Below are 13,976 nucleotides of genomic sequence, written 5' to 3' on the forward strand. Positions count from 1 at the left end.
ATTGAAATATCTGGCGGCCCCAATTCCAGCCCTGCAAAATCTCTCTTCTCCACCGTCCCCTTCCGCCCCCAGATTGCTCAAATCCCTAATTCGCCGCCAACCCTCGAATCGCCCCTCGTCTCTTTCCCCACCGTTCCCCACCTCTATGCCGGACGACGACGAGATGTGAAGGATGGAATCCGGAGCCAGATCATGGAAATCGAGCCCGTAGTAGAACATGAGCCCTCTGACAAAGGGATCTAGAAAAAAACCTAGCCCTCGGAGGAAGTGGGAGACGAATATAACGCTCTCGCCAGGTTCGGGAGCGGGAATGACCTGCCCTCGGGCAGGCAGCCTGTGCGAGATTTCACCAGTCAAATACCTAGCTTCTCTTAGCTTCTTGATGTCCTCCTCTATGATAGAGGAGGGCATCCACCGACCTTGAAGGTTGGATTCGGACATGATTGTAGGTCCGAAGCGCCTAGCCTGAGCCTTGGGTGTTGGAACTCGAGGTGGGGGAAGGATTCGATTGAGCACGAGAAGAAGGGGACATGCCTAGGCCCCTTTATAAAGAAGATGAATATCAAGCGTCCTCCGCATGGCCGTTTGGGACTTGCCTAAAATCGAGGAGTCATACCAACAGGCACGATTGGGTTACCCATACCCGTATTGATGAGAAACCCGTGAAAAAAGGACACGATCTCTGCTTCGACAGGACGTGCCAATAAAAACCGCCTCGCAACACGTGCCGTGGCAGGCTCGAAAAAATGGTTCGTCATGACCAGACCACGGCAGTACGTCACATTATGAAAAGCTGTCAGCAGATTAGATTTGTGGAAATATGATTCTCTCTACGATGGTATGTGGAATTTTTTTTGCAGAGCCGGACACTATCCTTGTGTTCAAAAACTTTTGTGGAGTATTCGGAGGAGGAACCCACCTTGCAATGCCGAAGACAATCTGCGCGCCGGACTCATCGTCATTGAAGCCTGGTTCAGGGGCTGCTGAGGGAGTCCTGGATTAGGGGGTCCTCGGACAGCCGAACTATATCCTTTGGCCAGACTGTTGGACTATGAAGATACAAGATTGAAGACTTCGTCCCGTGTCCGGATGGGACTCTCCTTGGCGTGGAAGGCAAGCTTGGAAATACGGATATGTAGATCACCTCCCTTGTAACCGACTCTGTGTAATCCTAGCCCCCTCCGGTGTCTATATAAACCGGAGGGTTTAGTCCGTAGGACAACAACAATCATACCATAGGCTAGCTTCTAGGGTTTAGCCTCTAGCTATGATCTCGTGGTAGATCAACTCTTGTAATACTCATATCATCAAGATCAATCAAGCAGGAAGTTGGGTATTACCTCCATCGAGAGGGCCCGAACCTGGGTAAACATTGTGTCCCCCGCCTCCTGTTACCATCCGCCTTAGACGCACAGTTCGGGACCCCCTACCCGAGATCCGCCGGTTTTGACACCGATACCATGTACCATCTCCCTAAGTGTGGAATTGTTGCTTACAAAATTGAACCTTGTCGTCTGCCTCTTTCCATTGCTCCTGATAAGTGTTTTGTGTGTCAACTAAAGAGGTGTTCTTACGTCTCACTCCATGAGTTGATCTTGAGTTGCTCGATCTTTGAGAAGATCGATTCCTGTAGAGTTTCTTCTATCGTCACCGTGTATGACAAAGAACTCAAGGGCAAAGACATCAAGATCAATATGATGCAATGAATCAATATCTTCAATTAGGGCAGATGGATGGAGAAGATTGTGATAGTTAATGTCCCTCTGTCTTCTTACCTCGCGTCTTGAATCTCTGGACGAGATTCTTGTTTAGTGGGGGTGAGTTGTCACATCCCTAGAACTTGACTGCAACGAGTTACATCAGCACCCATGCATCATGTCTAAGTTTAAATGAATTGAAATGAGGGTTGTCCAAAGCCTAGCACCAAATGGAATTCAACTAGGTTCAATTTAAAAATATTTTCAATGAACCCAAAATGCCCTTCAGAAAAGTTTATCATTTTTGAACTGGTGAAAACCTCTGCAGAAAATGGTGCACATTTTTCTAGGCCATTCTGGATTTTTGAATTAAATCATAAGGTATTTGCATTTGGACATTTAAATCCTATAAATATTTTTAAATGTCCAAATAATTCTGGATATGTTTGAGGGATGTTGGAAATAATTTCAGAAGTGCCCATTGTCAGTGTTAAAACTAGCGGATCTCGGGTAGGGGGTCCCGAACTGTGCATCTAGGATCGATGGTAACAGGAGACGGGGGACACAATGTTTACCGAGGTTTGGGCCCTCTCTATGGAGGTAATACCCTACTTCCTGCTTGATTGATCTTGATGAATATGAGTATTACAAGAGTTGATCTTCCACGAGATCGTAATGGCTGAACCCTAGAAGTCTAGCTTGTATGACTATGGAAATGAGTATTTGTCTATCCGGACTAAGCCCTTCGGTTTATATAGACACCGGAGGGATCTAGGGTTACATAAGGTCGGTTACAGAGAAAGGAATCCTCATATTTGATCACCAAGCTTGCCTTCCACGCCAAGGAGAGTCTCATCCAGACACGGGTGGAGTCTTTGATCTTCGCATCTTCACAGCCCATCATTCCGACCCATGGCTAACAGGCCGGATGCCCGAGGACCCCTTAATCCAGGACTCCCTCAGTTGCCCCTGAACCAGGCTTCAATGATGAGGTGTCCGGCGCGCAGATTGTCCTCGGCATTGCAAGGCGGGTTCCCTTTCCGAATACTCCAAGATTGTCTTCGGACGCGAAGAATGTATCCGGACCTATAACACATGCACCACACACAGCCGCAGAGAGTATAATATTCCACGAGTCTAATCCGGTGACAACTTTTTTGTAATGTGACATCGCATCCACCCGGTCATTATTTCAAACCGTTTTCGTCTGCCGTTCCGCGTTTCGAGATGCGGTTTCCATTGGCACGTCTTGTCAAAGCAGAGATCGTGTCCCCTTATTGCGGGATTCTCATCAATACGGGCGTGGGTAACCCAACCGCGCCGTTTGCACAGCCCTTGGGAATAGGCGAGTTTTAAGGCGAGTGGGGAGACGTTCAATATTCACTGCCTTTATAAGGAGATAAGAATTCCTTTTCTTCACCCACGCCTTCTCCTCCTCTCTGTCCTTCCATTCTCGAGCTCCAGCGCCCAAGTTCCCATCTTCTCATTCTCCAGGAAGCACTCAATCATGCCCGGATCCGGAGGCCAAGGCAAGTGGATGGTCTCCTCCGTCAAGGAGAAGGAAATCACCCAGCTTCGGGCGGCCGGGTATCTAGCGAAAGTAATCGCCCACCGTCTGCCCACCAAGGGGCAAGTCATCCCCACCCCGAAGCCTACTGAGAGGGTAGTTTTCCTCCCTCACTTCGTCCGCGGACTGGGGTTTCCACTTCACCCTTTCGTCCGCGGATTGATGTACTATTACAGGCTAGATTTCCATGATCTAGCCCCGAACTCCTTCCTCCACATCTCGGCATTCATTGTCGTGTGCGAGGCCTTCCTCCGCATCCAGCCCCACTTTGGCTTATGGCTCAAGATCTTCAACGTGAAGCCGAAGGTGGTGGATGGCCAACACGCGGAGTGCGGAGGAGCCATGGTGAGCAAGATGCCAACGTCACATGGCCCAAAGGTACATTTGTGGAGACCATCAAGGAGTGGCAGAAGCAGTGGTTCTATATCACAGAGCCTCATGACGCCACTTGGGCCGCGGCTCCAGAGTTCAAGTCCGGAGCTCCAATGTGGCTCACCTCCTGGCTAAAGAAGGGTCTGGACTGGTCTTCGTCGGACGAACTGACAGTGCTGCAAACGCGCATCAAGAGCATGGTGGATAAAAACATCAAGCTCGTCAATGTGATCCAGGTGATGCTGGTTCGCCGGATCCTTCCATGCCAGAGCCGAACATGCCCTTTGTGGGAATTTGATTCGGAGAAGCACCAGACTCTGGAGAGACTCTTCGGAACCACTCACAAAGATGTCTGGAAGTTGCTCTTCAAGGGCACCGAGACACCGCTGGCCATAGACTCGGACCGTGGGCATGATCTTGCCCACCCTGCCAGTGCGGTAAGTCATTTATGTCTCAAGGTGCATCCTCCTCTTAGTTATTCAGGGAAGATATCTAAAAATTTTATTGTTCACTTTTCAGGCATGGACAGAGAAAGCGGAGCGGATTCCATGTCCGGCTCCGCTAACCGAAGAACCAGTCATCCTGCTCCTGGAGAAGATGCTGGTTCCAGCGCCCTACAAGGCGCCGGAGAAGAAGGCCAATAAAAAGGCCAAGGGGGTCCGACGTGGCCCCCGTAAGGGAGCTTCGGACATGTCGTCCGAAGACCAAACTCACTCCTCGGCCACCGAAGACGACGAGGAGGAGGAGGAAGAAAGCAACACCCCCCTGAGGGGGGAAGGAAGAAGAGGGCGGCCTCTACAAATTTGGAGGCGGAGGCGACCAAGAGGGGAAAAGGCTCCCTCGTGGATAACTCCGCATGGGATGTCGACAGCAGTCCGGAGCGGGCCCCCAGGACCAAGCCCTTGGCCGCATCGTAAGTACTAAAAACTTGTGCATGTCCATGTGTCCAGCCGCATGGTATTAATATATTAAATTGTGCTATTACAGTCCGGCCCACGACAGCCTCTAGCGATCCTCATCAGGAGGTTCGTTGGATTCAAAGGCGATGGCCAACGAGTCACCACCAGCCGCTCACTCTCCCAAGGCCAAGGGTGACAACGAGGTGACGTCCCAAAGGACCTTCTCCGGCCAGGGGGAGGTTCAGGAGGCTGTCAGGGTGGCGCCAGAGGGTGAAACCTTGGTCGCCGGACACATGGGAAAGCAAATCCCCATGGAGACTGGCGATGGGGGCCATGTTCAGTTCGGCCCCAAGCCGGAGACGGTTCCGGTGACCTATACGGCTCCGGAATCCGGCGAGTATCCTCTTTCGAGGGAAGGAGGTGCGCCTATTCTGCCGGTGACCTCTGTCCAACCAGAGGCACCGGATAATCTGCTGGAAGCGCTACGAGGCGCTTCCATTTCTGATGAACACCGTATCCTTATGGGTACGGTGATTGAAAGGGTTCAGTCCATCAAGGGCGGACTAACCGAGGCTTGCAGCAGCCTGCTGACAGGTTTTGAGGTAAGCGACACAAAAGAGAAAAGTCCACATATATAGATAGTAGCCCCTGAGACACTGTCCGGTGTTCGGAAAGAAAAACCGGACAGAGGATCAATTAATTTTCGCATGGAGCAAACTAAATGTGTCTTTATGCTAATAAGCAGGCGTCTTTGTTGGCCGCGACCACGCACACTGCCGAATTTTCTGAACTGAAGCGGAAGCTGGAGCGGGCCGAGGGAGAGCTCAGCCAGGCGAGGAAACAGCTGGAGCAGCAGCAAGGTATGCAATGACTTGCTATATATTTCGGAAAGAATAAATGATGCATATTGACTGTAATGTCATGATTTGCGCAGGAGCGACGACCAAGGTCGAGGCCCTGCAGAAAGCCCTGGCCGAAGCCGAGGAGGAAGCTGTCAAGGAGCAGGCCGCTCGTAAGAAGCTCAAGGCCAGGCTTAACGAGGTTCAACAAGAGCTCCTAGATGTTGTTAAAAAATGCGAGACCTTGGAGCATGATGTTTTGGCTCGAGACACCGAACTCGCCAAGGCTCGCCAAAGCACAGAAGAGGCCCGGGTTGAAGCCCAGGGCGCCCTCCAGGATATCCAGGAGGCCAAGAAGATTGCGGCAGGTAAGGCATTTGGTATGGAAAGCAAGTATGTGAAGAGGAAGTATCTTTTACTAACCCGGATTCGGAGTTCTTCAGGGGCATTTGCGGATCTGCCGCGTAGCGTGTCCGATGCTGCGGAGTTCTTCCGAGCCGAAGAAGGGAGCTCAACGGAGAAGTTGTTCTGGTCACAATACCTTGCGCCAGAACATCCAGTGCCCTTTACCGACCAACTGAAACAGCTGGTGGAGCTGCATAGGATGGCCGAACTAGCCATGAAGGATTTGATAATCCGGTTGTGGCCTGCCGAAGCTATCCCCAGCAGCTACTTCGGCCTCATGAAGCGGCTAGTGAACACCTGTCCTCGGCTGGACTTCATCAAGCGATCAGTCTGCATCGAGGGCACGCGCATGGCCTTCACACGAGTCAAGGTGTGGTGGGAGAAGATGGACGCCGTCAAGCTTGTGACCGAGGGGCCGCCTGAGGGAAAAGAGCACCGCAAGCCCGAACTGTATTTTGATAGTGTCCTGGAGGGATCCCGCATTGTGGCGGACCAATGTGCTAAGGATATTGTTTTTGAATGAATACATTCGTATTATCCCTGCGTTTTATGATAAAACAAAGCCGTTATGTAATATAATGCTTGTATTATAATTTACTTTTACCTCCTGCGCGGCCATTTTTTTATTAAATCCGAGAGTTGGCCAGTCGTCGGCTTCAGCCCCCATGTAGGAAGTACAGGGGTTTTCGGTTCATGCCAAAACACACTTGATCCAAAGATTTTTGGTCCGTTAAGGAGGTGTTAGCGCTGCGAACCAGGCAATTGGACTATACGGCTTTACCACCCTCACTTAGCCATAGGAGTTTGACAGATAAAAATTTAGGCGCAGCCCCTAGTGTTCGTAAGTACGAACTTGGGATGATGTAGACACCTGATCGGGTGATAATCGATCCTTCGCGAAATGCGGAAAAAAACGTCTAACGATTTGTAACCTCTCGAACAGCTGACCAGCTCACGCCACATCATGACAGTCAGTTTTCAGCTTTCTCTACTGAGGTGCTCAGCCGGATGAACCAGGGCACAAACGCAGTAGTTCTCCCTTTACTACCCTAGCCAATATAGCGGAACATAAGGTAGTTAGCACAGGAGCCGGGCAACCCAACTATTGACCAAAGACATAATTCAGAGCCGATGCATATAATGCTAAAGATCGGGGTGCCGAACTATATTGTAAAAGTGTTCGGACTTTGTTGTCGTATTATGGGGCATAATGAAGCCCCTGGCGAATGAAAGCGTACCAGAGTGTATGGGTGCAATTGATAAAAATATTAGGAAAAATAAAAAGGAAAGGGGCAGTAAGCCAGTGCCACAAATATTGGGACTGCGAACTAGTTTCCATAATAGCATAATTAATACGTCAAAGCGTGTTTGTACAAGTAGTGCAATAAGCAATAGGGCTATTTAACATGCCACAACCAAGGCAAAGCTGCGTGCGGGTACCGAAAACAGGAAGAGTGATCGTTGAAGGGGCCGCCTAGAGCTTCCTTTATGTGTCCAAGCTGCTTGCCGCCTTGGTGTATTTTATCCTTCGAAAGGGCAGGTGATCCGGCCTTCAGGGAGGGCCTGTGGAAAAGAAACCTAAAAGGAGGAAAAAGGGTAAAAGTGAACGCATGTGTGTATCCGGGGTCGGTCGAGCCGTACTGTGGATCACGAGCTGGCTATGCCTCCGTCGATGCACATGGAATTTTGAGTGCGTAGTTATGTACGCGCGGTACTAATGCCGCCACCTGATGGGGACCGGGACGGAGGCCGAATTGCTAATCGAGCTCTTGACGAGCCGAGCTGTGATGCTGCAGAATAGTCCGGACCCTTTTGACAGTGTCCGGGAGCTTGGCCGCCGAATTGAGGTTCTGATTGAAAATGCCGCTCTGTACCTCTGCTGCTAAGGCAGCGGTATGCTCTTCGGTACGAAGGGAGCGTTCCGTATTTCCATTGACTTTTATGACGCCGCGTGGTCTGGGCATCTTGAGCTTGAGATAAGCGTAGTGAGGTACCGCGTTGAATCGAGCAAATGCAGTTCGTCCAAGCAGTGCGTTATAGCTGCTGCGAAAGGGGACGACATCGAAGATTAACTCCTTGCTTCGGAAGTTGTCCGGAGATCCGAAGACAACCTCTAGCGTGATTGAGCCCGTACAACGGGCCTGTACACCTGGTATGACCCCTTTGAAGGTAGTCTTTGTGGGTTCGATCCGGGATGGGTTTATGCCCATCTTGCGCACTGTATCCTGATAGAGCAGATTAAGGCTGCTACCACCATCCATGAGGACTTGCGTCAGGTGGAATCCATCAATGATTGGGTCGAGGACCAGTGCGGCTGATCCGCCATGCCGGATACTGGTCGGATGATCCCAACGATCAAAAGTGATCGGGCACAACGACCATGGATTGAATTTTGGGGCGACTGGCTCTATCGCATAGACGTCCTGAAGTGCGCGTTGGCGCTCCCTCTTGGGGATGTGTGTGGCATATATCATGTTCACCATTTTGACCTGAGGGGGAAACTTCTTCTGTCCCCCTGTGTTCGGTGGCCGGGTATCCTCGTCATCGTCCTCGCTTTGCAACCCCTTCTCCTTGTTCTCGGCGTTTAACTTGCCGGCCTGTTTGAAGACCCAACAATCTCTGTTGGTGTGGTTGGCTGGTTTTTCAGGGGTGCCATGCATCTGGCACGGACGATCGAGTATGCGGTCCAGCCTGGATGAGCCCGAATTGTTCTTATTGTATGGCTTCTTCTGCTGACCGGACTTGGAGCCACTGAATCCGGCATTGACCGTCGTGTCATCGGTATGGTTGCCATTGATTCGACGCTTGTGTTTGTTGCGTCGGGGCTTGCTGTTGTTATCCTTGGCTTCAGAGGCACCGGGTTCGCTTGCATTATTATTGCAACGGGCTAGCCAACTATCTTCGCCAGCGCAAAAACGGGTCATAAGTGCCGTAAGGGCTGCCATGGACTTCGGCTTTTCCTGCCCGAGATGTCGAGCGAGCCATTCGTCATGGATGCTATGCTTAAAGGCCGCTAGGTCTTCGGCATCTGGACAGTCGACTATCTAGTTCTTTTTAGTTAAGAACCTAGTCCAGAATTTCTTGGCTGATTCCCCACGCTGTTGGACTATATGACTTAAATCATCTGCATCCGGAGGCCGGACGTATGTTCCTTAGAAGTTGTCCAAGAAGGCTTCTTCCAAATCTACCCAGCTGCCGATAGAGTTTTCTGGCAGGCTGTTCAACCAGTACCAGGCTGGTCCTTTGAGTTTTAATGGGAGATATTTGATGGCGTGGAGATCATCACCACGAGCCATCTGAATATGGAGGAGAAAATCCTCGATCCAGACCGCGGGGTCTGTTGTCCCATCATATGATTCGATGTTTACGGGTTTAAACCCTCTGGGAATTCATGATCCATTACTTCATCAATAAAGCAAAGAGGGTGTGTGGCGCCTCTACATCGAGCCACATCGCGACGCAGCTCCGATGGAGTCCGTCTGCGGAGTTCGGCCCGAGAGTGACTAGGCTTGTTGCGTCCGAATAGGTGGCCTTCATCACATGTCGGGGCACGCCCTCGCGATCCGTAGATCGATCTAGTATGTCCTACATTATTATCTAATTTTTGCCGCAGGTAGTAGGTATGTCCCCAAGCTATTTTATCTCTACCCATACAGTGAGGTGGAGCAGGCTGGTGTTCGGCTTGAGTTGCCGCTTTGTCCCGACCCCGTGGTGGTCGGTCAGCCGCATTGCGTGATGATGGTATGGGCTCCAACACCTTATCATCAAACTGAGGTAGCAATTTATGCTGCGGGTAACTTTTGGCTGGGCGCTTAAGGCCGTATTCTTCGGCTGTCAGGACAACCGTCCATTTATCGTTGAGAAGATCTTGATCAGCTTGAAGCTGCTGCTGCTTCTTTTTCAGGCTCCGTGCAGTGGCTATTAGCTGGCGCTTAAAGCGCTCCTGCTCGAGCGGTTCCTCAGGCACGATAAAGTCCTCGTTGCCGAGGCTCACCTCCTCCTCGGAGAGTGGATGATAACTACCGTCCTCCGACTCTTCATTTATGGCCTGTTCGTCAGGACTGACTTGCCCATCCTCCTGATTGTCTTGTTGGGCAGTCTGTTCATCGTGTTCTTCTACGTCTTCAGCACCGTCCGGAGTTCTGTCGTCTGCTGTGCCGGTGTTGCAGTCCTTGCTGCGGCGTGGTTTAGAGCGGCGCCGTTGACGTCGGCGCTTTGGTTGTGTCTTAGGGGGGTCACCTTCCACTGGGTTTTCCTTGTCATCACCGCCATTATCTTTTGGCATATCCACCATGTATACGTCATATGAGGAAGTGGCCGTCCATCGTCCGGTGAACGGCATGGCTTGGGCCTCCTCTTCTCCGGCATCGTCGTCCATACCGTCGATGTCTTCGGAGTCGTAATCGAGTGTGTCAGTTAAGTCATCGACAGTGTCTATGAAGTGGGTGGTGGGTGGGAAGCGTAATTCTCCATCGTCGGCCTCCAGTTCGAACCAGACATAATTCGGCTGTGAGTTCCCCGCCAAGGAAAGATTCTTTAATGAGTTTAAAACATCGCCGAAAGGCGAGTGTCGGAAGATGTCTGCGGCGCTGAATTCGAAGATCGATAACCGATCAAGCTCAGCGTCCGCGGACGCACATGGTTTGGAACTCATAGCCGGAGACGAGTCCGGAGTTCCGGTGACACATATATCACATGAGGCAAAGTCTGTGTGCGGCTCCAACGCCGCGGAATCTGTGGCCTCCGTGGCGGGGTTGAGCTTCCCGTCCTCGGATGGCGCGATTTGCTCCGGATCTATGGCCAGAGTAGTTATAGGAGCTACCTCCTGGATGTGGTCCGATGACAGATTTAAATCATGTTCATCGAGGTGACAGGGAGCAGCTGCCGCGGTCTGGAATCCGTCGAAGATCAAGTCTCCACGGATGTCCGTGACATAATTCAAGCTCCCGAATTTGACCCGATGGCCAGGGGCGTAGCTTTCGATCTGCTCCAGATGGCCAAGCGAGTTGGCCCGCAGTGCGAAGCCGCCGAATACGAAGATTTGTTCGGGGAGGAAGACCTCTCCTTGGACAGCGTCGTTGTAGTTGATCGAAGGGGCCATCAAACCTCTTGACGACGGCACAATGGAACTCTCAATGAAAGCACCAATGTCGGTGTCAAAACCGGTGGATCTCGGGTAGGGGGTCCCGTACTGTGCATCTAGGATTGATGGTAACAGGAGACGGGGGACACAATGTTTACCCAGGTTCGGGCCGTCTCTGTGGAGGTAATACCCTACTTCCTGCTTGATTGATCTTGACGAATATGAGTATTACAAGAGTTGATCTACCACGAGATCGTAATGGCTAAACCCTAGAAGTCTAGCTTGTATGACTATGGTAATGAGTATCTGTCTATCCGGACTAAGCCCTTCAGTTTATATAGACACCGGAGGGATCTAGGGTTACATAAGGTCGGTTACAGAGAAAGGAATCCTCATATTTGATCGCCAAGCTTGCCTTCCATGCCAAGGAGAGTCCCATCCGGACACAGGTGGAGTCTTTGATCTTCGCATCTTCACAGCCCATCAGTCCGGCCCATGGCTTACAGGCCGGACGCCCAAGGACCCCTTAATCCAGGACTCCCTCACCCATAAATATTTTCAGCATTTTATAAAGTGGTTTAGTATTTTTACTAAATCAAAAAAAATAACAGAAAAAGAAAAACAAAAAACAAAAAAAGGAGAGAGAGGGAGAGAGAGAGAAAGGCCAGAGGCCACTCACCTACACTGGGGCGTCCCACCTGGCCCGTGCGAGTCACCCTCTACCTCTGCTAGTAGGCAGAGGAGGGACAGCGCGCGCGCCCAAAGGCGCCACGCCACCTCTCTGCTAGTCTGCATCACCGAGGCCAGTGCTAGGCCCTGATCCTTCTCCCAGCGCCGCCCCGAGCCCCTGGACGCCCATTCTCCCCCTCCTGCTCTCTCCCTCGCCCTCAACCGCCATGGCCGACGCTATTGCGCCCGCTCCGCCGGGAAAACCCCAGCCACCGTCGCTCCCTCGTCGCCCTGTCGTGCCCACGAGCTCCCCCGACGTTTGCTACACCGAGCCAGCCGAGCCTCGAGCGCTCGCACGCCTCGAAGATGCCTCCCCGACCTCTCCTTCACCACACGTCGCCGGAGATCCCCCTCGGAGCCTCGCTCAGCTCTGACCTCCTCCGAGCTTGCTATCCGATCCACTGCATCCACCGTGAGCCACTGACCGTCCTACCCCACACTGTTCTCTCTGCCGCTCATCGTAGCCGCCGCACCGCGCTCACCCGCCCACGCCGCCGCCCGCGCTCGCCACCGACGTGCCCCCGGCCATCTAATGGCCCGGCCGTCGTGCCCAACTGCTCGCCACGCTGCGTAGAGCCCGTAGGTGCTATCTCCGCGTCGCCAAGCCCGCCATAGCCCCAACCCCGACCTCACCCGAGCTCCGGCAACCGCCGAAGTCGCTGCCGACGACGACTCCGGCTACCACAGGAGCAACCACCACCTCCACTCAATGCGAACGAGCGTTCGCATCACGTAGATGCCCTCCGCCGGCCATTTGGTCGTCAGCGGAGGAATCCTGCAGCTCGCCGCCGCATCTGGCCTCGCCGACATCAAGTCGCCGGTGAGTTTGACCCCGTCTGACCAGGGTTTGACCGCCCTGGGTCACTGACGAGTGGGGCCAGCTCTCGTAATTAAGCTAGTTTAGGTTTAATTAAATAGGTTTAGCCCCTGAGTTGCTGACACGCGGGACCCACTAGTCAGTTTGACCTGGGCCACCTTGTTGACCAGCTGATGTCATGATGATGCAATGCTGACGCAGTAATTCCTTTTCTTGAATTAGTTTATTTCTAAATAATCAATAATTCCAAAAAAGTGTTAAACTTCAAGAAAAATCATAGAAAATAATCTATAACTCCAAAGGGAAAGATTTATATATGAAAAATGATCAGAAAAATCCAATCTATCCATTGGTACTAGTTTCATGCATGACAAAGCAACTTAACCTTGCTGTATAGATCAAAACAAGTTAATGCACTTTGTAAATTCATAACTTGAGTTTGAATTTGAACCCTTGGTTCAAATAAGCTCAAACCCTTCTGGTTTTAGTTGCATTAGCTCAACACATTCATTTTGCCCTGACATGAGCATGCATCATATTGTTGCATTGCACTGATTGTGTTCCTTCTCTGTTTGTCGGTGTTGTTACCTCTTGATAGCAGATGGTCCCGACATCGTGATCGTTGACACTGAAGAAGAACTATACTATCTTCAGAGTGCCAGGCAAGCAAACCCCCTCGATCACTCCGATTCAAAACCACTCTCTTGCTCTTGCTCTCTTTTACTGCATTAGGACAACAACGTTTCAACTGTTACATGATGCAGTAGTTGAACCCTTTTCCTCTGCATGACCTGTCTTTGCCATAGTAAATGGTTGAAACTCACTAGCATGAGTAGGTGTTGTTTGAGCCATGATGTGCCTACTCATTCATGCTTTCTTGTTATGCCTGCTATGCTTAGAGTTGTGTCAGGTCTGATTCATCGGGGATGAATTGGAATGTGGTCATCATGACCTACTGTTGGGAGCTAAGTGTGTGAAAACGATTTGGTAAACGTAGAGATGAGAGGCCATGTAGGAGTACATGGTGGGTTGTCTCATTGAGACCGTCCATAGGAACTGAGTTCCGTGTTTGTGATCCAAGACAGTTACTACCACACATTGGGCTCCGAGCACTTCAAGCTTTGTCGACTTATTAATCGCCTTGTCCTCTGTCCAGGAGTTGCAACTAGTTTCTGGTGTTTGTAGTATGCTGGAGGCCGTGCGCAGCGCTAACCTTAGGGGTGGGCTGTGATGCGGCAGGCAAGTGGCCCGGTGTACTGAGGAACCCGTTTGGTGGGTTCGGGAACCCTGCACACATCGTTTGGGCCGTAGTGGAAACCCCGTCCGGACTTCCTTGCGGATGGAACTCAAATAGGCGATAAACCTGGACTAGAGACTTGTGTGGTTAGTCAGGTCATGGCCGAGACCCTCGCTGGGCTTCCACTTGAAGGTCACCGAGTACATGTCGTGTAAATGGCGATAAGTGGTGAGAGCGTGTGTGAAGAAGTACACCCCTGTAGGGTTATATATGATCTATTCGAATAGCCGCGTCCGCGGATATGGACTACTTGGAACGCTTACATTGTTCA

This window comes from Triticum aestivum, chromosome 4D (genome assembly GCF_018294505.1).
Source record: "Triticum aestivum cultivar Chinese Spring chromosome 4D, IWGSC CS RefSeq v2.1, whole genome shotgun sequence".
Taxonomy (NCBI): Eukaryota; Viridiplantae; Streptophyta; class Magnoliopsida; order Poales; family Poaceae; genus Triticum; species Triticum aestivum.